Source organism: Lolium perenne, chromosome 5 (genome assembly GCF_019359855.2).
Source record: "Lolium perenne isolate Kyuss_39 chromosome 5, Kyuss_2.0, whole genome shotgun sequence".
NCBI classification, from domain to species: domain Eukaryota; kingdom Viridiplantae; phylum Streptophyta; class Magnoliopsida; order Poales; family Poaceae; genus Lolium; species Lolium perenne.
In genome coordinates this window covers 104,073,134-104,097,382 of record NC_067248.2, presented here as the reverse complement: position 1 = coordinate 104,097,382, position 24,249 = coordinate 104,073,134, and the positions used below count along the sequence as shown (strand labels likewise).

At 44.3% G+C, this 24,249-nt stretch overlaps 1 long non-coding RNA gene across 1 annotated transcript in view; it reads right to left on the bottom strand.

The window, feature by feature from the left end:
* Window positions 1-5,132, bottom strand: part of LOC139831274 (uncharacterized) — a 254,774-nt gene extending 249,642 nt beyond the window's left edge. The window contains exon 1 of the long non-coding RNA XR_011745971.1: window positions 4,967-5,132. This is a non-coding gene — a long non-coding RNA (uncharacterized lncRNA). The remainder of the gene's footprint in view (window positions 1-4,966) is intronic.
* Between the last annotated feature and the right edge of the window lie 19,117 nt (window positions 5,133-24,249).

Here is a 24,249-nt window from a genome sequence, read left to right as displayed (position 1 = left end):
AGAGACATCCTCTTTTTCGTCGGATCCCGCAGATTTTCGAGATTCTGCGGGTTCATTTGCAAACGAGGGGGCATCTGGATTGTCATCGGAGATAACGGCCCTTTCTTCGACATCCCCACCTTCATGAAGAGGAGGAAGTGAAACAAGATTTGGGTGGTCCTGTATAAAAAGAGTGAAGGATGTCAGAAATAAATAACAACACAAAAAGCAAGGCAATCGACAAATTATGCGACAATGTTTACCTTGGGAAGCACATGGGCGGCGCTGTATGGTTTTACGCGACAAGTGGAAGGGATGGAGTCTTTCTTCTTGAGAGATGAAATCCTACGGATAAGTCTATCCAAATCCTTGACTTCCAAATTCGTCGACAGGCGATCTGCGTCTTCATCGCCAGTGTAATTCCAGAAAGGGTTTTTGCGAGCCTGAAGAGGCTGCACCCTAGTCTTAAGAAAGTACGCCGTAATTTGGATGCCTGATAATTCTTTTCCACGAGTATTTTGCAACTCATGGATACGAGTCATCAGGGCCTCTGTCGAAGTCCTTTCTTCCTCGGTAGCTTCTGCATCCCAAGAACGGCGGCGAAGGATTTTCTCGGCACCGTCAAAAGGAGGAATGTTGTCTTCGGCGCATCCATGGTTTTCTTCACGAATGTACAACCACTTCTTGCGCCACCCTTGAACGGAGTCAGGGAGTTTGACGTCGAAGTAGTTGACAGAGGAGCGAACAGAAATAACAACACCGCCTATATTATAGGCGACATTGGCAGAGCCATTGCGGCGACAAAAGAAAATGCGCTTCCATAATGCCCAGTTAGGCTGGACACCAAGGAAGGCTTCGCAAAGGGTGATAAAAATAGAAATGTGAAGGATAGAGTTGGGCGTGAGATGGTGAAGTTGGAGACCATAAACATAGAGTAACCCGCGAAGAAAAGGGTGAATGGGGGCGGAAAGGCCGCGGATGAGATGATCAACAAAACTTACCCGATACCCCATTGGAGGGGTTGGGTAGCTTTCTTCACTGGGGAAGCAAACCGCTTTGGGTTTCTTGGTAATCCCCAGTTTCTTCAGGAGATTGAGGTCCTGGTTCGTGATCTTGGACCTCTCCCACTCCGCAGCTCCCAGATCCGCGGCAGCCATCGAGGAATCAGGTGTGCTATGCCTGGTCAATCGACGCGGTGGCATCAACAATGGCGGAGAGCTGTAGCTACGAAGAGAAGAGCTGTGAAAGATGAGGAGCGCACGAAGAAATTTTGCAGAGGAAAGCAGGGGGACGGCGCGAGCGGAAGTGTTCGAGGAAGAAGAAGAGGACCTTATATACAGGTGCGGTGAAACGACGGAACCGTTGGATGAAAAAAGAATGCAGCAGATGATCGCCACGTGGATACAAGGGCACAATGGTATTTTAACATTAACGAGGTTACAGAACGTGTGCCAGAAAAAAAGGAGAACATGTGTCCCCCACTTGCACGACGTGTCCGTCAGATAAGGAATTGGGACCCACAAGGCAGCGAAACAAGCGGTAATGGTCAGTTTCCAAAATACAGATCGTGGCTATCATCAGCAATGACGTTGTCAAGATAAAAGAAAAATTCGACTGCGAGTTTTCAAAAGTTTATCGACAACGCAAGGTTATCTCGGGAGCCTTTGATCAAATACAAGTTTTTGCCCAAATGCTCGGGGGCTACTTTGGAAAAATATAAAATTTCGAGTATGACAAGATAGAAATGGCGAGAGCCTATGACCAAATGCAAGCATTTGTTCATAGCCTCGGGGGCTACTCCCATCGGGAGCGCTGGTCGCGCACCCGATAAATATAAAACTGTCAAGAAAGATTATAAATATAGCGGCAACGGATACTAATCTGTGGAGCCTACACCCAAGCACAAGTTCTTGGATGTAGCCTCGGGGGCTACTCCCATCGGGAATGCTGTTCGCGTGCCCGATGAATTTTATCAAAATAAAGAAACAGAAGTGAGTATATTTCGAGTTACACAGATAACTCTACATATACTCCCATCGGGAAGACAAAATAAGTCATCAAATATGACTCGATAAAATGTGCTATTCCAAAGGCGAAAAGCACTCGACAATATATTCTCAGAACGCCAAAGTTGCGATCAATTTCTGAATGCCGCAAATTTGCGAAGGTAAGACCCCAGATCCGTTCTGCTGGGCGTGGCATCGCCAAAGACTGCGCTCTGCTACTTTTATCCGTATCAACAGATACGAAGAAAAATCCTAACGGACGCGTTAGGTACCCGATAAATTTGACTGGGAATCGACAGAATGGTAAGACCTTAAGCGGCACCTGTCGAAGTTTGCACCAGTATCCCGAGATCATGTCCAGGGACGTGATCTTGAAGTAGGTTTTTGCGGATTGCCACTAGAGCAGTTAACTAGTACCTGATCCGTCAGATGAACTAGCCCCAACTACCATTATCCCTGTACAATATAGAATTTTATGTGAAGAAGTATAAATAAAAGTTCTCGAATAAATATAAACAGTCGAGATTTCCCTTGACTCTACGATTCAAGCAAAATCTCGGGGGCTACTGACATAGGCATCCCAAATGGGCCTGCCGAAGATAGTACCTGGGGTTTACTGAAGGCCCACTATCCGAAGAATAAGAAGATTCGGAAGCCCAAGATGTATTAAGGAAAGCTAGAGTTGTAATAGGAAGTGTTATTTGTAATCTGGTGGGATGAGTTAGAAACCGTCCCGGACTCTGTAACTTGTACAAAACGAAACCCTCGGCTCCACCTCCTATATAAGGGGGAGTCGAGGGACAAAGAAAGGATCGAATCTACTGTCAACATAACCCTAGTTTTCATAATAGTCGAGTACTTTTCGCCTAAACCTTCGAGATCTACTTGCCCTCTACTTCTAACAAAACCCTAGTCTACGATCTGTAGGCATTGACAAGTTAATCCTTTGTCAGTAAGTCTGCTACTTTTTGGTTGTTATGTGTTGAGTTTTCACCGCTCTGAACCTTTCCCTTCGTCTTCCTTTTCCACAGCCTCTGATGCAACATTTTGTCAGTCTCGGCACTCAATTTATTGGGTATCGCGACACTGTCAATGGTCTGAAAGGTACACTTTCAGATGAACTATCTTGTATTTCGTCTTGTAAACTTTCATTGTCCTTATGTTATTTTGACTTCTGCTATGTTTCCTTTCAACAGAGGCTCTCGTCACGGCTAACAAGCGGGCTGATGACCTCGCCGTCGAGCTCGAGAAAAGTGAGGAAGCTCGTAAAAAATCTGAAGAGGATGCCGCCTCCATTGGAGATCTGTTGTGACGCCCCGGAACCGGTACTATGAGGATTCCAGCGATCCCGCCGAAATCCGTACGATATCGATTCAGAGACGCCCTCCGACACGACGTGCGCGACGAATCACACACGTGATGCCAGAGGAATTAACACAAGCGGTAACATTACAACAGGATTACAATAGAGCCCACAAGAACATATATTACAACAACGACTTCAACGAGTCAAGATACAAATATACAATACAAAGATCCGAATCATACAGAAGATCAAATACGTCCGAGTACGGACAAGATACAAATTGTACTAAGAGTCCTGAAGATAACCAACGGCGTCCATAACCCTGCCCAGGCCAAGCCGGAAGGGTAACCTTGCTAATGTCGTCATCTCATACCTGTCGAAGTCGGGCCATCGGTTGCCGACAAAAGGGAGGAAGCAAAAGAGAAAGAGAAAAGGCGAGAGTAAGTACCAAGGAACGAACTCCGGCACGTACTTAGCGAGACTAGAAATGGCTATGCTCGCCGGGCGAATAAATATATCGCCTCGGGCTATATGGTAGGTTTAGCGGCAGCAAAACTATAACCAATAGAGACACGCTACAACATCCGTCTACTCAGAGAAGATAAGAGAGCGCACAAGGTAACAGATAAATACTACACAAACATAACCCAGCCGATTACACATATCCCCTTCAACAAAGCGAAGAGGCAATGTAAAAGGGACTCAACGGTGGGCAAGTTTTATTAGGTATCGGTTGTAGTAATGCTATATTACTACGCAAGTTATTATCAGATTATTAACAACAAGTATAAGGTGTAAGTTGTTCTATGATCAAGGTATACAATTCCAAGTCGTCCATAACCGCGGACACGGCTTATCGATAAGATGTACACCCTGCAGGGGTTGCCCAAATGTAACCATACGCATGCTCGACCCCACTTACTACAGGTGAAGTCTAACAACAAGACCGTTCCCAATGCAAGAGAAAGTTTAATGGGAGCCACCCAACTAAGCTACCCGTGACGAAGTCCGGCCGTACTCCGATACGGACCCAGAGGTTTGCGCCGTTGGCTAGGCGTGCGAACCACATGCTTCGCTAAACGTCCCGCAAGGTACAGTACAGAATATAAACACCCGAAGGCAACAGGAAGTAAACACCCGAAGGCAACAGGAAGTATAGCATGGCATAGGCAAATAAAACCAAGGTTGTGGCTCCCAATTAAACAGACTCGAGGAAAGGTAATGGGTGAGGGGGGGGGGGTCCCGATAAACGTCCCCACGTACGGGTAGAGCACTCAATCTCGGAAGAGATAACAAGAACTCAGGTCCTAGGGGACATTAGCGAGTCAAAGTTCCGATGCTTTCGCAAAGGGGCTCACAGATGCCTCTGCTTACAATTTTAGTTATCAACAATAAAGTAAAGCATGTGTATCTCCAACAAGTGATATAGCATGTGATAACCACCCAACAACCCAACATATCCCGATAACAGATCGAGATAAACAACAGAGCCTAAACACGCCTACGACTCGCAAGGCTCAAACATCAAGCAACGGCTATGGGTAAGGAATGATATATATAGGATTATTATGGCGAACCAGTGGAATAGGACACATGAATCGATAGAGAAGCGCAACATAAGGATAGCAGTGAGAGGGGGAGCAAAATATAAAACAGGTGAAGGAGGTGGGCTCGCCTGTGAAAGGTTGCAGAAGAACTTGTCGGAGAACTCGTCGTATCTCACATCACCACTTCGTGATCCTATCCGGGAAGAAGAAAATGCTGGAACAAACAACGGGTGAAATTCTTACTACTACGACAGAAGAATCAGCATGCTCATGATATGATATGCATGACATGGCAAAGATGGTGCAATGCAACTTATCCATATTAATCGAAGTCGGAACCCCGGACAAACAAAATTAGAGTTGGAGTTGCATTTTCTACCGACAAAATTAAGTATTGGTAAGTATGCCACGACATGGCAAGGGTGAGCTACTACAAAGTTAAATGGAACCGGGACAACATTTATATAATATCCCACATATTCCATATGTTACATATTAGGTGGTAATGCAAACTACCACGAAATTATATGATGCATGGTGAAACAGCAAGCATGGATGGCATATTAATTTTCTTCACATTTTTCTGATCAACTTTCATATAAAATACTTTTTATTTCGAGTTACGGTTTAAGAGATATGATTTTAGCAAGATATGCACATTTTCTGGAATTTTCAGAAAAAGAAAAACATGCAAGGGACGGACTGGGCTGAACCTGAGGAGAGATGGCAACAGATAGCGGCCTACCGCCCTCTGGTGACGAAGAAGCTCGCAGCAAGTGGGCTCAGGCCCATCTGCAGATGATCCAGGCAGATCTGGCCGAAATAGAAAAGAGAAGAATAAAAAGGTGGGCTTAAATTGCCAACAGTGGGAGTTGAACTAAGGATCTCCAGAGCTGGCCAAAGGAACAAACCATCGGAAAGGGGCTCACAGATGCCTCTGCTTACAATTTTAGTTATCAACAATAAAGTAAAGCATGTGTATCTCCAACAACTGATATAGCATGTGATAACCACCCAACAACCCAACATATCCCGATAACAGATCGAGATAAACAACAGAGCCTAAACACGCCTACGAATCGCAAGGCTCAAACATGTCAACACCCGGATTTTTAAGTCCGGATGCCTATTATATCATTCATCGCAATCCCAGGAATATTGTTGTTGCGAGATATAATAGCTAAGTATCACAGTCATCGTTTATTACAACTCATAATGTCTTACAACTTGAATCACATGATCCATATTACACGAATAGTTGATCTATTGATCAACGAACAAACACAAGTTCAAAGCGGAAGCGTAAATATAAAGGGACTCTGTAGTCCACAGGCCAACGCTTGACGTCAGAAAGCTCCTAGTTGTCATAGGCGTCCTGCTGGTCATCGTCTTGGTAGTTCTGTCCATATTCATACTCTGGCCATTTGAATAGCCAGGGACAAAGCCGTAAGTACTTTAAGTACTTGCAAACTAACACTAAAGAAAGTGCTAACCATTTGAGTAAAGATACTAAGCTCTATTTAATGTGACTAAGCCAAATTTTAGTTCACAATTGTTGGTTCATATGCTAGTTAACTCAAGGGGGAACATTAGTGTCATTCCCACAACATCTGTTGTAAATCAACAAGTCCCCATGTATTTCATCAATATTTTCAAAAATCTGACACCGGAAACTGTATGGCCTTTCCAACCGTCCGTAACTGTGGACGCGGCTATTCGAATAGATTGACACTCTGTAGAGGTTGCACACTTGTGCCACAACATTTGATTACATCCGTCGGAATATCTCCGAATCATCGTAACACAGTACGCGGATCATCAACCCTAACCTTTCACTTACAAACCCTAGTATGAGCACCTCTCCCCATGAGCTTGGCCTCCCAGTGAAAACCAACTGTTAACCTGGGAACTGCACAGGGCTTGGCCGTATAATTCACCTCAATTCACATCATTTCTCAACAACGGAGGCAGCCTCAGCATAACCCCTATGATGTGTGTTCAGAGGGAACCCATACTAAGATGTATAAACTTCCAGTTAAGCCCTACCCATAATCAGGTATTGTGGGGGTACTTGAAATTGGAAAGGTATCGCATTCAAACCAATATCAGGTTTTATCAAAAATCACTATCTTCTCTGGTTCACCTTCAACTTCAACTTCATTCAATAGAATGACTTATTATTCACAAGTTTTCAAGTTCAACATATCATAGGTCCCCATCTAGAGTAGTCAAGTTTTAGTATTTTAGCCTTGGCACTATTCATGAGGGGTGCTACATTGCTTTGCTATTGGTGAGACTAACTTTACTACTTTAGTATGCTTACTCATCTAGCCAAGTTATGTCAACTCCTTGAAAACAGCAAGTAACACTTGTATGATGTAAACTTAGGATAGGCTGGTGTAAGAAAGGTAAGAGTCATGGTGCCTTGCCCACGGAGGGCTTTGCACTTTGCAAGAGTATTAGCTTGCCTTGGTAGTTCTCAAGGTTCTCTTCTTCCTCTTCTTGGTAGAATTCTCCTTCCTCTTGGTAATCTCCGGTGCTAGCGTCTAAATTGGAATACGAGGTATAATCACTAAACAAGCTCAAAAGCTATACTAATCTCATGGTTACTTCACACAAACTATGCTAAGCACGCACATAAAATAATTAGGTGCATTGGTTTTCTTGATTAAAGAAAAGTAATTTCCTCTCATTACATATGTAATTAATAATCTCCATTTAGTTCTTGAGAAAAATAATTTACTCTCATTGAAATCTTCTTAAGATTTAACTTCTCAAATAATCATACATGAATTCATATTGACCAAAGTCAAACATTCATTATCATTATTTGAGAAAATGATTTAAATGAGGTAGATCACCTCATACCCTTTTATAATTCCACAAATGATTTAAATCTCCAAATATTCATATAGGAGTGTTTGGACCAGGGGTGCAAACATCTCATGAACTCATTTGGGAGAAGATTTAAATGAAGGGAAATCCTCCATATGATTTACATAATAATTTTGGGACAATATCACTTACTAAACTAGCCATATTGTCCATTAATTAATCTAGGGCATGATCATGCAAAGTGACCACACCATTTTCTTGCAGAAACAATTAGTGTAAGTCAAATGTGAACTAGAGGAGTTGGAATTATTCAAATATCTATTTTGGTTGATTTTTAATAATTATTCTAAGGCAGAAAAGTCCCTGCCTTGTTTATTTTTCCATTTTAATTCCATAATAGATCTAGGGTTCAAACCAGTGGCATTGTGTAGATAATTTCCTAAGCTTTCTAAATATATAAAGTTTGTTAAATTTGGCCAAGCCAAACAGATTCTATGAATTTTCAAAGTTGGGGTTCAGTATTGAATTCAAACTAAATTTATTAAACGGGATTTGAATTAAATAGGCCGGTGGGAAAGCTAACTGGGCCCAAACGTTTGAAAACGGCCCAAGGCCAGCCCACCACGCATCTGTGCACGCGCGGGCCGCCTGACAGTGGGCTCCACACGTCAGCGACGCTTAACGCCGAAGCGGTATGAATCAACAGGGGGCGTTGGATTAGATCGCGATCTAACGGCTCATGTGTGTCGTCGTCGACGGCGAGAGAGAAGCGAGCCGGCGGCGCAGGTAGGGGGTCGGAGGCTCACCGGGGCTCCAGCTAGGATCAGGCAGTGTGCGCGATGAAGTGGTGGACGACGGCGAAGCTCCTGGTACCGGCGGCAGCTCCAGGGGTGGCTTCCTTCTCCGGCGATCGTCGGCTACTGTGGGCGGCGGCGAGCTCACAATTGGGAGCGTCTGGTGGTTAATCGAGCATGGTGAGGTGCTGAGGAGGTCGAGGAAGGAGAGGGGAGGGTGGTGGTGTGAGGGGATGGTCGAGGCGAGGCCTCCTTTTATAGGCGCGATGGTGGCCGGGGTGCTGCGGCGAGGTCGACAAGGGCGCGGCCGCTCCGGGGGTCTAGGGGGCTAGGCGGTGACGCGGGCGTGTTCACGACGTCACGGAGAAGCTATGCGCATGAACGACGCGGCAAGGGGGCGCGTAGGGTGGTTGGGACCCCGCGTGTACTGGCGCGGCATGGCGGGCGCGTTGGTCCTCTCCGGCGACCGTGGTCGCCAAGGCGTGACGCCAGCTTGTCCGCCGAGCTCCGCGTGGCGAGGAGGGTACCAGGGCGCGCGGGTTTGGTCTGGATACGGCGAGGTACGGCGAGCGCCGCGTGGCCGGGTCGCGCGCGTCCGTGCGCCAGTGACGTCGCCCATGCCGCTCGCGGCGTACCTGGGCGTACCTGGGCGCGCGTCGTCCGGGGCTTGTCGTCGTCCTCGCGGCCAAGGGCTTTTACTGGCGATCTTCTGGGGTCCTTGGCGAGCTACTGGACATGGTGGCGAGGCCGATCGTGGAGGGAAAGAGAGGGGAAGGTGTCGAGGTGCGACGTGGCCGGCATGGCCATGTCCACGCCATGGCTGCCCTCTCCTGGTGGTTCCTTGGCATGGGCTTGGTGTAGGGGTGTCCCCTGGTCAAAGCTAGGGCAAGTGGTGGTCAAGGAGTGGTCTGGTTTGATCAAATTCGAAATTGGGGTGATCTTGTTTTTAATAAAAAGTCTCCACTTTGCTTGATCCTATCTCTTGATCCAAGATGAATTTGGTGTGATGCCCTTTGCAAAATTTGTTTACCTTGTTGTATACTTGGATGACATGCAAAGATCTGACTTTGTTTAGTTTAGAAATTTTGAAATAGAGAGGCTCAAAGTAGTAACCAGAATATAAAAGTAAAAAATGACCATTATCTCATGTGATCATATTTTTATTCTTGGCTTTGATTTAATTGGGGTTTCTTTGATTCTCAAAGTTGTAGTTACTCTTTAATATCATATTACAAGTATTGGTGAAGATCAAATGGGTCTATGGTCAAATTTACAAATTTGACATGGACCATATGTTAGGGTTTTTTTTAGGATTTTATGAATATTTGATTTCTTTCTCTTTTTGATTTAATTGGTTGGTGATCATTACTTGATCACTCTAGGGTTTTGGAATTCATCACCTACACATGATAACACTCATCATGGCATATCACTCAAAATGCACAAGTCCTATGCAGGGTACTATATGCAAATTTGAAAAGTTTTTGTTGGTTCTCAAATTTGGTCTCTGAAAATCTTCTTCTCTCTTTTATTGAAATTTGGGGTGTTACAAACCCTTCCCCCTTACAAAAGATCTCGTCCCGAGATCTAAAAGAGAAAAAAAATTAGGTATTAAAGAGATCTGGATATTCCTTCTTCATGTCTTCCTCTCGCTCCCAAGTGGCTTCATCTTCAGTATGATTGCTCCACTGTATCTTCAGAAACTTGATGCTTCGGGTGCGGGTGGTTCTGTATGCTTCTTCCAAGATGCGAATCGGCACTTCGCGGTACGTCAGGTCATGATTGATATCCACCGAACGGTGATCGATGTTCTTGAACACCTCGGTCTTCTCGGGAATTTCTAAGCACTTCCGGAGGAGTGAGATGTGAAACACGTTGTGTACAGCCGCCGTTTCTTCCGGTAGCTCTAGTTGATAGGAGACTTCACCTCGGCGGCTGAGAACTTTGAAGGGTCCGACATATCGGGGTGCAAGCTTTCCTTTCAGTTGGAATCTCTGCATTCCTTTCAGGGGTGACACTTTGAGATAGACAAAATCTCCGATCTCAAAGGTCATCTCTCGGCGTCTTTTGTCGGCGTAACTCTTCTGTCGGGACTGAGCGGTCTTGAGGTACTCTTGGATCTTGTGCACCTTCTCTTCGGCTTCTCGAAGCACATCTGGTCCAAAGACTTGGCTTTCTCTGACTTCTGACCAATTCAGGGGGGTACGACATTTCCTTCCGTACAGGGCTTCGAAGGGGGCCATCTGTAAACTGGCTTGGTAGCTGTTGTTGTAAGAGAATTTTGCGTATGGCAGGCAGTCTTCCCACTTGGATCCATATTCCAGTACACATGCTCTTAGCATGTCCTCCAATATCTGGTTGACTCGTTCGTTCTGTCCATCAGTCTGTGGGTGGTAGGCAAGTTTTAGTATTTTAGCCTTGGCACTATTCATGAGGGTTCCGAGTCCTTCATGCACTTTCTGCCAGAATCTTGAGGTGAATTGGGTTCCTCTATCCGACACAATTGACTTCGGGGTTCCGTGCAGTGCGACAATTCTAGAGATGTATAACTCTGCTAACTTTGGGCCCTGGTAGGTGGTCTTGATAGCGATGAAATGGGCTACCTTGGTCAATCTATCAACAACTACCATATCGAATCATTTCCTTTGCTGGATTTGGGTAAACCGGTGATAAAGTCCATTCCGACGGAGTCCCACTTCCATTCGGGAATCTGTAGGGGCTGCAGCAGTCCTGCGGGTCGCTGATGTTCTGCCTTGACTCGCTGACAGATGTCACACTTGGCGATGTAGCTTCCGATCTCCCTCTTCATTCCATGCCACCAAAACTGTTCCTTCAAGTCTTGGTACATCTTGGTACCTCCGGGGTGGATAGAGTATAAGGTGTCATGGGCTTCCTTCAGAATAACTTGCTTCAACTCTGAGTCTGACGGTACACACAGGCGTCCGTTGTACCAAAGAACTCCTTCTTCATCTACGGTGAATCCCGGTGCTTTTCCTGCGGCTATCTGGGTCTTGATTCCATCAATGCTGGCATTTCCCTTCTGGGCTTCCTTGATCTGACCAATCAAGGTGGGTTGTAACTCCTTGTTGGCTAGGAATCCTTCACTGACTAACTCCATTCTAAACTGCTCAAACTCCTGGTATAAGCTGGGTTGTTCCTCGGCTATCATTGAGTTCAACTGACATGGCAGTCTACTCAACGCATCCGCTACCACATTGGCCTTGCCGGGGTGGTAGTGGATCTCCATATCATAGTCCTTGATCAATTCTAACCATCTTCTTTGCCTCATATTCAGCTCTTTCTGGGTGAAGATATACTTCAGGCTCTTGTGATCAGAATAGATCTCGCAGCGATTACCCATAAGGTAATGACGCCACACCTTCAGTGCTAAAACTACGGCTGCGAGCTCGAGGTCATGGGTTGGGTAGTTCTGCTCATGCTGCTTCAGTTGCCGAGATAGATAAGATATCACTTTTCCTTCCTGCATCAACACACATCCGAGACCAATCTTGGATGCATCGCAATAAACGTCAAAGGGTTTGGTGATGTCCGGCATGATCAGAATTGGGGCTGAGGTCAGTCTAGGTTTGAGTTGTTGGAAACTCTCCTCACATTTGTCAGTCCATTCGAACTTCTTGTCCTTCTTCAGCAGTTGGGTCATTGGTCGAGCGATGCTCGAAAAACCTTCTACAAATCGGCGGTAATATCCGGCTAATCCAAGAAAAGCGCGGACCTCGGTCTGGGTGGTTGGGGCCTTCCATTCCGCGACAGTCTTGATTTTGGCGAGGTCTACAGCAATTCCTCCTGCAGACAGGATATGTCCCAGGAATCCTACTTCCTTCAGCCAAAACTCACATTTGCTGAACTTAGCATACAGCTTATGCTTCCTAAGGGTCTCTAGGACAGCTTCTAGATGTCGCTCGTGTTCTTCTTCGGATTTGGAGTAGATTAGTATGTCATCGATGAAAACAACAACAAACTTATCCAAAAAGTCCATGAAGATCTTATTCATGAGGTTCATGAAATAAGCAGGGGCATTGGTTAATCCAAATGACATGACATTGTACTCGTACAATCCATATCTGGTGGTAAAGGCAGTTTTGGGAATATCCGATGCACGAATCTTCAACTGGTGGTACCCAGTCCTGAGATCAATCTTCGAGAATACTGTGGCTCCGGTCAGCTGATCAAACAGATCTTCTATCTTTGGCAAGGGATATTTGTTCTTGATGGTGACATCGTTGAGCTTACGGTAATCCGTACATAAACGACTGGCACCGTCTTTCTTGTCTACAAACAAAACGGGGGATCTCCACGGCGACGCACTTGGTCGAATCAGCCCTTTGGCTAGCAGTTCATCCAGTTGCTTCTTCAGCTCCACTAGCTCTGCTGGGTTCATACTATAGGCTCTCTGGGCTATAGGTCCGGTTTCGGGGATTAACTCGATGATAAACTCGATATCCCGATCTGGGGGCATACCGGGTAGCCCATCTGGAAACACATCAGGGTAGCGGCAAACGACCCTGATCTGATCCAAGGTTGGCTTGGCTACACTTTGCTTGCAGGTAAACTTTCTGGGTAGTTTTTCCGAGACATGTTCCACTATGATACCGGTGCTACTGGTCATGGTGATGGCTTTCTTAGCACAGTCAATCATTCCGTGATGTTTGGCCATCCAATCCATACCCAGCACTATTTCCAAACCTTTGGTTCCTAGAATAATCAGATTGGCATAGAAATCTACTTCATGTATTCTGATGGGTACATTTTTGCAAAATTTTCTGGCTTTAGTGGTTGATCCGGGAATTTGAACTATCATGACATGTTTCAAACTGATAGGTTGAATTTTACTTGTTGATGCAAAGTCCTCAGTGACAAAAGAATGGGATGCTCCGGAATCAAACAACACTCGGGCAGGTACTGAGTTGACAGGAAACATACCCAGTACAATGTCTGGCGCTTCCTGGGCTTCTTCAGCGTTCATGTGGAAGAGGCGACCATTGCGGTTATTGGGGTTGTTGGGGGCGAACTTCTTTCCAGTGGAAACGCGGCGTTGCTGCTGAGCAGGTGCAGCAGTGTTGCCGGCGAGCTTGGCGAGCCTCTTGGGGCACTCGTTGGAATAGTGTCCCACTACACCGCACTCATAACAAGTGATGGTGGACTTGTCCTTGGTAGCAACGGGGACGGCGTTGCTCCCTGTCCTTGGAGCGGTGTTGGTGTTGTTGTTGTTGGTGTTGGGGGCTCGCATCGGGGCACGGTTGAAGTTGTTGGTGTTGTTCTGGTAGTTGTGGTTGTTGTGGTGGTGGCCTCCTGGCCTGGGGTTTCCTCCACTCCGGTTCTGGAATCCGGGACGTGAAGTCTGCATCTGGGGCTTAGTGTTTCTGGGGGCAAAACTCCCGCTTGAGCTGGGGCAATACTTGGGAGTATTGCTGGGCCCACTCTGGTGCAGCATGCGGCGTTTGCGGTTCTCGTTGGCTTGGTTCAACTTGCCCTCCATCTGAATGGCGGAGTCAACAAGGGCTTCAAGGTCGGCAAAGGGGATGTTGGCGAGGACAGTCTGCATCTCGTCATGCAGCCCGTTCAGGAATCTCTCCTGCCTCTTCTCAGTGGTGTCCGTCTCATCGGGGGCGTACCTTGACAGTGTAAGGAATCTGTCGCGGTATTCTACCACCGTCATCCTTCCCTGCTTAAGTTCGCGGAATTCATCCCGCATCTTTTTGATAAGACCTGGGGGCACATGGTACTTGCTGAACTTGAGCTTGAAATCTGCCCAAGTCATGACTTGACCTCCGTTCATGGCACGGGTGCTGGTCCACCAGGCTCGGGCTGGTCCGGCAAGATAGTGGGTTGCAAACAGGACCTTCTCATTGGCTTCAACTCCGGCTACTTCCAAATTGTTCTCCATGGTCTGGATCCAGTCGTCAGCGTCGAGGGGTTCTTCGGTCTTGCTAAACACCGGAGGGTTGGTGTTCTGGAAGTTCTTGAGTTTGGATCCGGGGTGATCATGATTCCCATGGCCTTGGTGAGCAAGGTTTTGCAGTGCTGCTATGTTGGCTTGACGTTCAGCTCTTTCAGTCTCCCTGTCTTGAAGCAGGGTTTGCAGCAGTTGCATCATGGCGTCGTTGTTGTTGCGATTGGGAGGGGCCATCTGAAGATACAGAAGATTATAAGATAAGAGGGAATTTTCTATGGTTTTTTTTTTGAGTGAGTTCAAAAACTTGTAAAACTTGAGTGCTTTTGATGACCACACCCACATTCATTCATTCATTCCACATAACACATTACAAACTAACATACCATACTTCCCATGGTTTTAAGATCCATTTCTCATGCTCCGATACAAGGGATGGGATACACACTCATACCCAGGGTTTTAAGAACCCTTCATGCTACGATACACGGACGGGATACAACTCACACCTACATACGTGATCAAGTGCGTCTACCCTCATCCTCTATGTCGATGGGAACTACATCATCGGGTCCTGGCTCCAGGAACGCGTAGTCCTCCTCCTCGGTGAACTCGTCCTCCTCGAAGTCGTCATCGTCACTCAGGTAGGCGCCTCCTCCCTGAAGATCGATACCGGCCTCGTCTTCCTCCATCTCTCTCAGCTGATCCTCCTGAGCCTTGACAGTGGACTCAAGAGATGCTATCTGTGCGCGAAGGCGTGTAATGGTAACATCCTTCTTCGCACACTTCAGACGAAGCTTGTTGCGGTCCCTGGACAGCATCTTGATGGCATCGCCATGAGTGATCAGTGCAAGGTGAGTCTGGTTCGCGTACGCACGGGAGTTGTCTAACTCCTTCTGAGTGTGGTACAACATGTAATCCAGATGCTCAGCATGGTGCCTCAGCTGTGGGTGCGACTGCAGCGCCATAGGCACACCCATAGCATCACGCCTCACGAGGTGCGCGAAGCGGGACGCAAGTAGGCGCACTGATACGTCCAATTTGCATCACTATTTTGTATCATAATTTGCTGTTATTCATTGATATATTTCATATTGGGACACAATACTTATGTTATTTCATCTATTTTGCATGTTTCATCATTATTGGAGGATCAAGCATCGGAGCCAGGATTCTGCTGGAAAAAGCACCGTCAGAACGCAATATTTCGGAAGATCAACTATGGAACGAAATTACACGTAAATTCCTATTTTTCCAGATGACGAAGGAAGCCAGAAGGGGGAGCCAGCTGGACCCAAGGTGGGCCCAGACAACATGGCGGCGCGGCCCATGGCCTGGCCGCGCCACCATGTGGTGTGGGGGCCCCACAGCCCCTTTCGCCTCCTTTTCTTCGCGTATGCCTTCGTCCCAAAAACCTAAGCCACAGAGGGTACCTCGCGAAGAGTTACAGCCGCCTCTGCGGGGCGGAGAACACCAGAGAGAAAAGAGCTCTCCGGCGGGCAGGAATCCGCCGGGGAAATTCCCTCCCGGAGGGGGAAATCGACGCCATCGCCATCGCCATCGAGCTGGACATCATCTCCACCATCATCATCATCTCCACCATCTACACCGCCATCACCACCGCTGCACCTCGTCACCGCTGTAACGATTTGGGTTGGATCTTGATTGTTTGATAGGGGAAACTCTCCCGGTGTTGATTTCTACTTGTTATTGATGCTATTGAGTGAAACCATAGAACCAAGGTTTATGTTCAGATTGTTATTCATCACCATATCACCTCTGATTGTATTCCATATGATGTCTTGTGAGTAGTTCGTTTAGTTCTTGAGGACATGGGTGAAGTCTAAATGTTAGTAGTGAACTATGGTTGAGTAATATTCAATGTTATGATATTTAAGTTGTGGTGTCATTCTTCTAGTGGTGTCGTGTGAACGTCGACTACACGATAATTCACCATTTATGGGCCTAGGGGAGTGCATCTTGTATTCGGTTGCTAATTGCGGGGTTGCCGGAGTGACAGAAACCTGAGCCCCCGTTAGTATATCGATGCAAGAGGGATCGCAGGATCTCAAAGTTTAAGGCTGTGGTTAGATTTATCTTAATTACTTTCTTGTAGTTGTGGATGCTTGCAAGGGGTATAATGACAAGTATGTATTAGTCCTAGGAAGGGCGGTGCATTAGCATAGGTTCACCCACACAACACTTATCAAAACAATGAAGATTAATTAGCTGTATGAAGCGAAAGCACTAGACTAAAATCCCCGTGTGTCCTCAAGAACGTTTGGTCATTATAAGTAAACAAACCGGCTTGTCCTTTGTGCTAAAAAGGATTGGGCCACTCGCTGCAATTATTTCTCTCGCATTTTACTTACTCGTACTTTATTCATCTGTTACACCAAAACCCCTTGAATACTTGTCTGTGAGCATTTACAGTGAATCCTTCATCGAAACTGCTTGTCAACACCTTCTGCTCCTCGTTGGGATCGACATTCTTACTTATCGAAGATACTACGATACACCCCCTATACTTGTGGGTCATCAAGAATATTTTCTGGCGCCGTTGCCGGGGAGTGAAGCGCTATTGGTAAGTGGAATTGGTAAGGAAAACCTTTACTGTTTGTGCTGATTTTATTTCTGCCTGCTGCTATAAGTCATTATGGAGAGATCTTCTCTTCAATTTCTATTTGGGAAATCTACTACTACTGCAACGGTAGTGGATGAGGCGCCAGGTGAGGAAGTGATACCATATAAAATACCTATGCAAATTATTGAACGTGTTATGGATAACCGCTATGAAGGGGATGGAACCGTTCATCCTGGTGATCATTGATACGTCTCCAACGTATCGATAATTTCTTATGTTCCATGCTACTTTATTGATGATACCTACATGTTTTATGCACATTATATGTCATATTTATGCATTTTCTGGAACTAACCTATTAACAAGATGCCGAAGAGCCGATTCTTTGTTTTTCTGCTGTTTTTGGTTTCAGAAATCCTAGTAAGGAAATATTCTCGGAATTGGACGAAATCTTCGCCCAGGGTCCTATTTTTGCATGGAGCTTCCAGAAGACCGAAGAGGGAAGGAAGTGGGGCCACGAGGCGCCGACACCATAGGGCGGCGCGGCCCAGGCCCTGGCCGCGCCGACCTAGGGTGTGGGGCCCTCGTGTGGCCCCCCACGTTGCCCTTCCGCCTACTTAAAGCCTCCGTCGCGAAAACCCCAGTACCGAGAGCCACGATACGGAAAACCTTCCAGAGACGCCGCCGCCGCGAATCCCATCTCGGGGGATTCAGGAGATCGCCTCCGGCACCCTGCCGGAGAGGGGATTCATCTCCCGGAGGACTCTTCATCGCCATGATCGCCTCCGGAGTGATGAGTGAGTAGTTCACCCCTGGACCATGGGTCCATAGCAGTAGCTAGATGGTCGTCTTCTCCTTGTTGTGCTTCATTGTTGGATCTTGTGAGCTGCCTAACATGATCAAGATCATCTATCTGTAATACTATATGTTGTGTTTGTCGGGATCCGATGGATAGAGAATGCTATGTTATGGTGATTATCAATCTATTGTTTATGTGTTGTTTATGATCTTGCATGCTCTCCGTTATTAGTAGAGGCTCTGGCCAAGTTTTTGCTCTTAACTCCAAGAGGGAGTATTTATGCTCGATAGTGGGTTCATGCCTTCATTGACACCTGGGATCGTGACAGTAGGTTCTAAGGTTGTGATGTGCTGTTGCCACTAGGGATAAAACATTGATGCTATGTCTAAGGATGTAGTTGTCGATTACATTACGCACCATACTTAATGCAATTGTCTGTTGCTTAGCAACTTAATACTGAATGGGGTTCGGATGATAACCTGAAGGTGGACTTTTTAGGCATAGATGCAGTTGGATGGCGGTCTATGTACTTTGTCGTAATGCCCGGATTAAATCTCACTATATTTATCATATCATGTATATGCATTGTTATGCCCTTCTCTATTTGTCAATTGCCCGACTGTAATTTGTTCACCCAACATGCTTTTATCTTATGGGAGAGACACCTCTAGTGAACTGTGGACCCCGGTCCTATTCTTTACATAGCATACAATCTACTGCAATTGTGTTTTACTGTTTTCTTGCAAACAATCATCTTCCACTCGATACGTTTAATCCTTTGTTACAGCAAGCCGGTGAGATTGACAACCTCACTGTTTCGTTGGGGCAAAGTACTTTGGTTTTGTTGTGCAGATTCCACGTTGGCGCCGGAATCCCTGGTGTTGCGCCGCATCACATTTCGCGACCATCAACCTTCAACGTGCTTCTTGGCTCCTCCTGGTTCGATTCAACCTTGGTTTCTTTCTGAGGGAAAACTTGCCACTGTGCGCATCATACCTTCCTCTTGGGGTTCCCAACGGACGTGTACATCTACGCGCATCAAGCCTGCAAGACACGCTGCAAGGGGAGTCTCCACTTCTCAATCTCTTTACTTTGTTTTTGTCTTGCTTTATTTTATTTACTACTTTGTTTGCTGCACTAAATCAAAATACAAAAAAATTAGTTGCTAGTTTTACTTTATTTATTGTCTTGCTCTCTATATCAAAAACACAAAAAATTTAGTTACTTGCATTTACTTTATCTAGTTTGTTTTATTTACCGTTGCTAAAATGAATACCCCTGAAAATACTAAGTTGTGTGACTTCACAAATGCAAATAATAATGATTTCCTATGCACACCTATTGCTCCACCTGCTACTACAGCAGAATTCTTTGAAATTAAACCTGCTTTACTAAATCTTGTCATGAGAGATCAATTTTCTGGTGCTAGTTCTGATGATGCTGCTGCCCATCTCAATAATTTTGTTGAACTTTGTGAAATGCAAAAGTATAAGGATGTAGATGGTGATATTATTAAATTGAAAGTGTTTCCTTTCTCATTAAGAGGAAGAGCTAAAGATTGGTTGCTATCTTTGCCTAAGAATAGTATTGATTCATGGACTAAATGCAAGGATGCTTTTATTGGTAGATATTATCCTCCCGCTAAAATTATATCTTTGAGACGTAGCATAATGAATTTTAAGCAATTAGATACTGAACATGTTGCTCAAGCATGGGAGAGAATGAAAACTTTGGTAAAGAATTGCCCAACCCATGGACTGACTACTTGGATGATCATCCAAACCTTCTATGCAGGACTAAATTTTTCTTCGCGGAATTTATTGGATTCAGCTGCTGGAGGTACCTTTATGTCCATCACATTGGGGGCGGCTACAAAACTTCTTGATGATATGATGATAAATTACTCTGAATGGCACACGGAAAGAGCTCCACAAGGTAAGAAGGTAAATTCTGTTGAAGAAACCTCTTCCTTGAGTGATAAGATTGATGTGATTATGTCTATGCTTGTGAATGGTAGATCTAATGTTGATCCAAATAATGTTCCTTTAGCTTCATTGGTTGCTCAAGAAGAAAATGTTGATGTGAATTTCATTAAAAATAATAATTTCAACAACAATGCTTATAGGAACAACTCTGGTAATAACTATAGGCCATATCCTTCTGCTAATGGTAATGGTTATGGTAATTCTTATGGGAATTCTTACAATAATAATAGGAGTGTACCCTCTGGTCTTGAAGCTATGCTTAAAGAATTTATTAGTACACAAACTGCTTTTAACAAATCTGTTGAGGAAAAGCTTGATAAGATTGATACTATTGCTTCTAGAGTTGATAGACTTGCCTCTGATGTTAATCTATTAAAATTGAAAGTTATGCCTAACGATGATTTTGATAATAAGATTACTACTACAGCAAATGCCATCCAAGTTAGAATTAATGAGAATATAAGATTAATGGCTGAACTGCGTGCTAGGTGGGATAGAGAAGAAAATGAAAAACTAGCTAAAAAGAATAATGTAGCTAAAGTTTGGACTATTACCACCACTAGTAATGCTAATGATTCACATGTTTCTGCACCTCCTACTATCAATGGTAAAATAATTGGTGTTGGCAATGTTTCTACTTCTAGTGCAAAGCGAACAAAACTGCCTAAAATTGCTAAAACTGCTGAAACTGCTTGTGATAAAACTGCTGAAATTTTTTCCAACCTTGGGAACAATGATCCCATTGCTGTAGCTCATAATGATTTAGATTTTGATGATTGCCACATCTCTGAAGTTATAAAGTTCTTACAAAAACTTGCTAAAAGTCCTAATGCTAGTGCTATAAATTTAGCCTTTACAAAACATATTACAAATGCTCTCATAAAAGCTAGAGAAGAGAAACTAAAACTTGAAACTTCTATCCCTAGAAAGTTAGAAGATGGTTGGGAGCCCATCATTAAAATGAAATTCAATGACTTTGAATGTAATGCTTTATGTGATCTTGGTGCAAGTATTTCTGTTATGCCTAAAAAGATTTATGATATGCTTGACTTGCCACCATTGAAGAATTGTTATTTGGATGTTAATCTTGCCGATAATGTTAAAAAGAAACCTTTGGGGAGGATTGATAATGTGCACATTATGGTTAACAATAACCTTGTCCCCGTTGATTTTGTTGTTTTGGATATCGAATGCAATGCATCTTGTCCTATTGTGTTGGGAAGACCTTTTCTTCGAACTGTTGGTGCTGTTATTGATATGAGGGAAGGTAATATTAAATATCAATTTCCTCTCAAGAAAGGTATGGAACACTTCCCTAGAAAGAGAATGAAGTTGCCTTTTGATTCTATTATTAGAACAAGTTATGATGTTGATGCTTCTACTCTCGATAATACTTGATTTGCACTTTCTGCGCCTAGCTGAAAGGCGTTAAAGAAAAGCGCTTATGGGAGACAACCCATGTTTTTACTACAGCAATTTTTTGTTTTGTTGAGTCTTGGAAGTTGTTTACTACTGTAGCAACCTCTCCTTATCATGTTTTTGTGCCAAGTAAAGTTTCTATGTCAAAGTTGATGTTATATTTGGGATCGCTGCGCAGAAACAGCATTGCTGTCTGTCACGAATCTGGGCACAGTTCTCTGTAGAAAATTCTAAAAAATCTGCCAATTTACGAGCGTGATCCTCATATATGTACGCAACTTTCATTAGTTTTGAGTTTTTCCATTTGAGCAAGTCTGGTGCCAGCTTTAAATTCGTCTTTACGGACTGTTCTGTTTTTGACAGATTCTGCCTTTTATTTCGCATTGCCTCTTTTGCTATGTTGGATTCATTTCTTTGATCCATTAATGTCCAGTAGCTTTATGCAATGTCCAGAAGTGTAAAGAATGATTGTGCCACCTCTGAACATGTGAATTATTAATTGTGCACTAACCCTCTAATGAGTTTGCTTGAAGTTTGGTGTGAAGGAAGTTTTCAAGGGTCAAGAGAGGAGTATGATATACTATGATCAAGAGGAGTGAAAGCTCTAAGCTTGGGGATGCCCCCGTGGTTCACCCCTGCATATTTTAAGAAGACTCAAGCGTCTAAGCTTGGGGATGCCCAAGGCATCCCCTTCTTCATCGACAACATCATCAGGTTCCTCCCTGAAACTATATTTTTATTCAGTCACATCTTGTGTTCTTTACTTGGAGCGTCGGTTTGTTTTTGTTTTTGTTTTTTGTTTGAATAAAATGGATCCTAGCATTCACTTTGTGGGAGAGAGAGACACGCTCCGCTGTTGCATATGGACAAATATGTCCTTAGGCTTTACTCATAATGTTCAAGGCGAAGTTTCTTCTTCGTTAAATTGTTATATGGTTGGAATTGGAAAATGCTACATGTAGTAATTCTAAAATGTCTTGGATAATGTGATACTTGGCAATTGTTGTGCTCATGTTTAAGCTCTTGCATCATATGCTTTGCACCCATTAATGAAGAAATACATAGAGCTTGCTAAAATTTGATTTGCATATTTGGTCTCTCTAAGGTCTAGATAATATCTAGTATTGAGTTTTGAACAACAAGGAAGACGGTGTAGAGTCTTATAATGTTTACAATATGTCTTTTATGTGAGTTTTGCTGCACTTGTTCATCCTTGAGTTTGCTTCAAATAACCTTGCTAGCCTAAACCTTGTATCGAGAGGGAATACTTCTCATGCATCCAAAATCCTTGAGCCAACCACTATGCCATTTGTGTCCACCATACCTACCTACTACATGGTATTTCTCCGCCATTCCAAAGTAAATTGCTTGAGTGCTACCTTTAAAATTCCATCATTCACCTTTGCAATATATAGCTCATGGGACAAAATAGCCTTAAAAAACTATCGTAGTATTGAATATGTACTTATGCACTTTATATTTTATTAAGTTGCTTGTTGTGCGATAACCATGCTTCTGGGGAACGCCATCAACTATTGTTGAATATCATGTGAGTTGCTATGCATGTCCGTCTTGTCTGAAGGATCTATCATTTTAGTGGTTGGAGCATGCAAAATTGTTAGAGAAGAACATTGGGCCGCTAACTAAAGCCATGAACCATGGTGGAAGTTTCAGTTTTGGACATATATCCTCAATCTCATATGAGAATAATAATCATTGCTACATGCTTATGCATTTAAGAGGAGTCCATTATCTGTTGTCCATGTTGTCCCGGTATGGATGTCTAAGTTGAGAATAATCAAAAGCGAGAAATCCAAAATGCGAGCATTCTCCTTAGACCTTTGTACAGGCGGCATGGAGGTACCCCTTTGTGACACTTGGTTGAAACATGGCATGCAAAGATCCGGTAGTCCAAGCTAAGTAGGACGAGGTGCGGGCACTATTAGTATACTATGCATGAGGCTTGCAACTTGTAAGATATAATTTACATAACTCATATGCTTTACTACTACCGTTGACAAAATTGTTTCATGTTTTCAAAATAAAAGCTCTAGCACAAATACAGCAATCGATGCTTTCCTCTTTGAAGGACCTTTCTTTTACTTTTATTGTTGAGTCAGTTTACCTATCTCCCTCCACCTAAGAAGCAAACACTTGTGTGAACTGTGCATTGATTCCTACATATTTGCATATTGCACTTGTTATATTACTTTATGTTGACAATATCCATGAGATATACATGTTATAAGTTGAAAGCAACCGCTGAAACTTAATCTTCCTTTGTGTTGCTTCAACACCTTTACTTTGATTTATTGCTTTATGAGTTAACTCTTATGCAAGACTTATTGATGCTTGTCTTGAAGTACTATTCATGAAAAGTCTTTGTCATATGATTCACTTGTTTACTCATGACATTACCTTTGCTTTGATCGCTGCATTCATTACATATGTTTACAAATAGTATGATCAAGATTATGATGGCATGTCACTTCAGAAATTATCTTTGTTATCGTTTTACCTGCTCAGGACGAGCAGAACTAAGCTTGGGGATGCTGATACGTCTCCAACGTATCGATAATTTCTTATGTTCCATGCTACTTTATTGATGATACCTACATGTTTTATGCACATTATATGTCATATTTATGCATTTTCTGGAACTAACCTATTAACAAGATGCCGAAGAGCCAGTTGCTGTTTTCTGCTGTTTTTGGTTTCAGAAATCCTAGTAAGGAAATATTCTCGGAATTGGACGAAATCTTCGCCCAGGGTCCTATTTTTGCACGGAGCTTCCAGAAGACCGAAGAGGGAAGGAAGTGGGGCCACGAGGCGCCGACACCATAGGGCGGCGCGGCCCAGGCCCTGGCCGCGCCGACCTAGGGTGTGGGGCCCTCGTGTGGCCCCCCACGTTGCCCTTCCGCCTACTTAAAGCCTCCGTCGCGAAAACCCCGATCGAGAGCCACGATACGGAAAACCTTCCCGGAGACGCCGCCGCCGCGAATCCCATCTCGGGGATTCAGAGATCGCCTCCGGCACCCTGCCGGAGAGGGGATTCATCTCCCGGAGGACTCTTCATCGCCATGA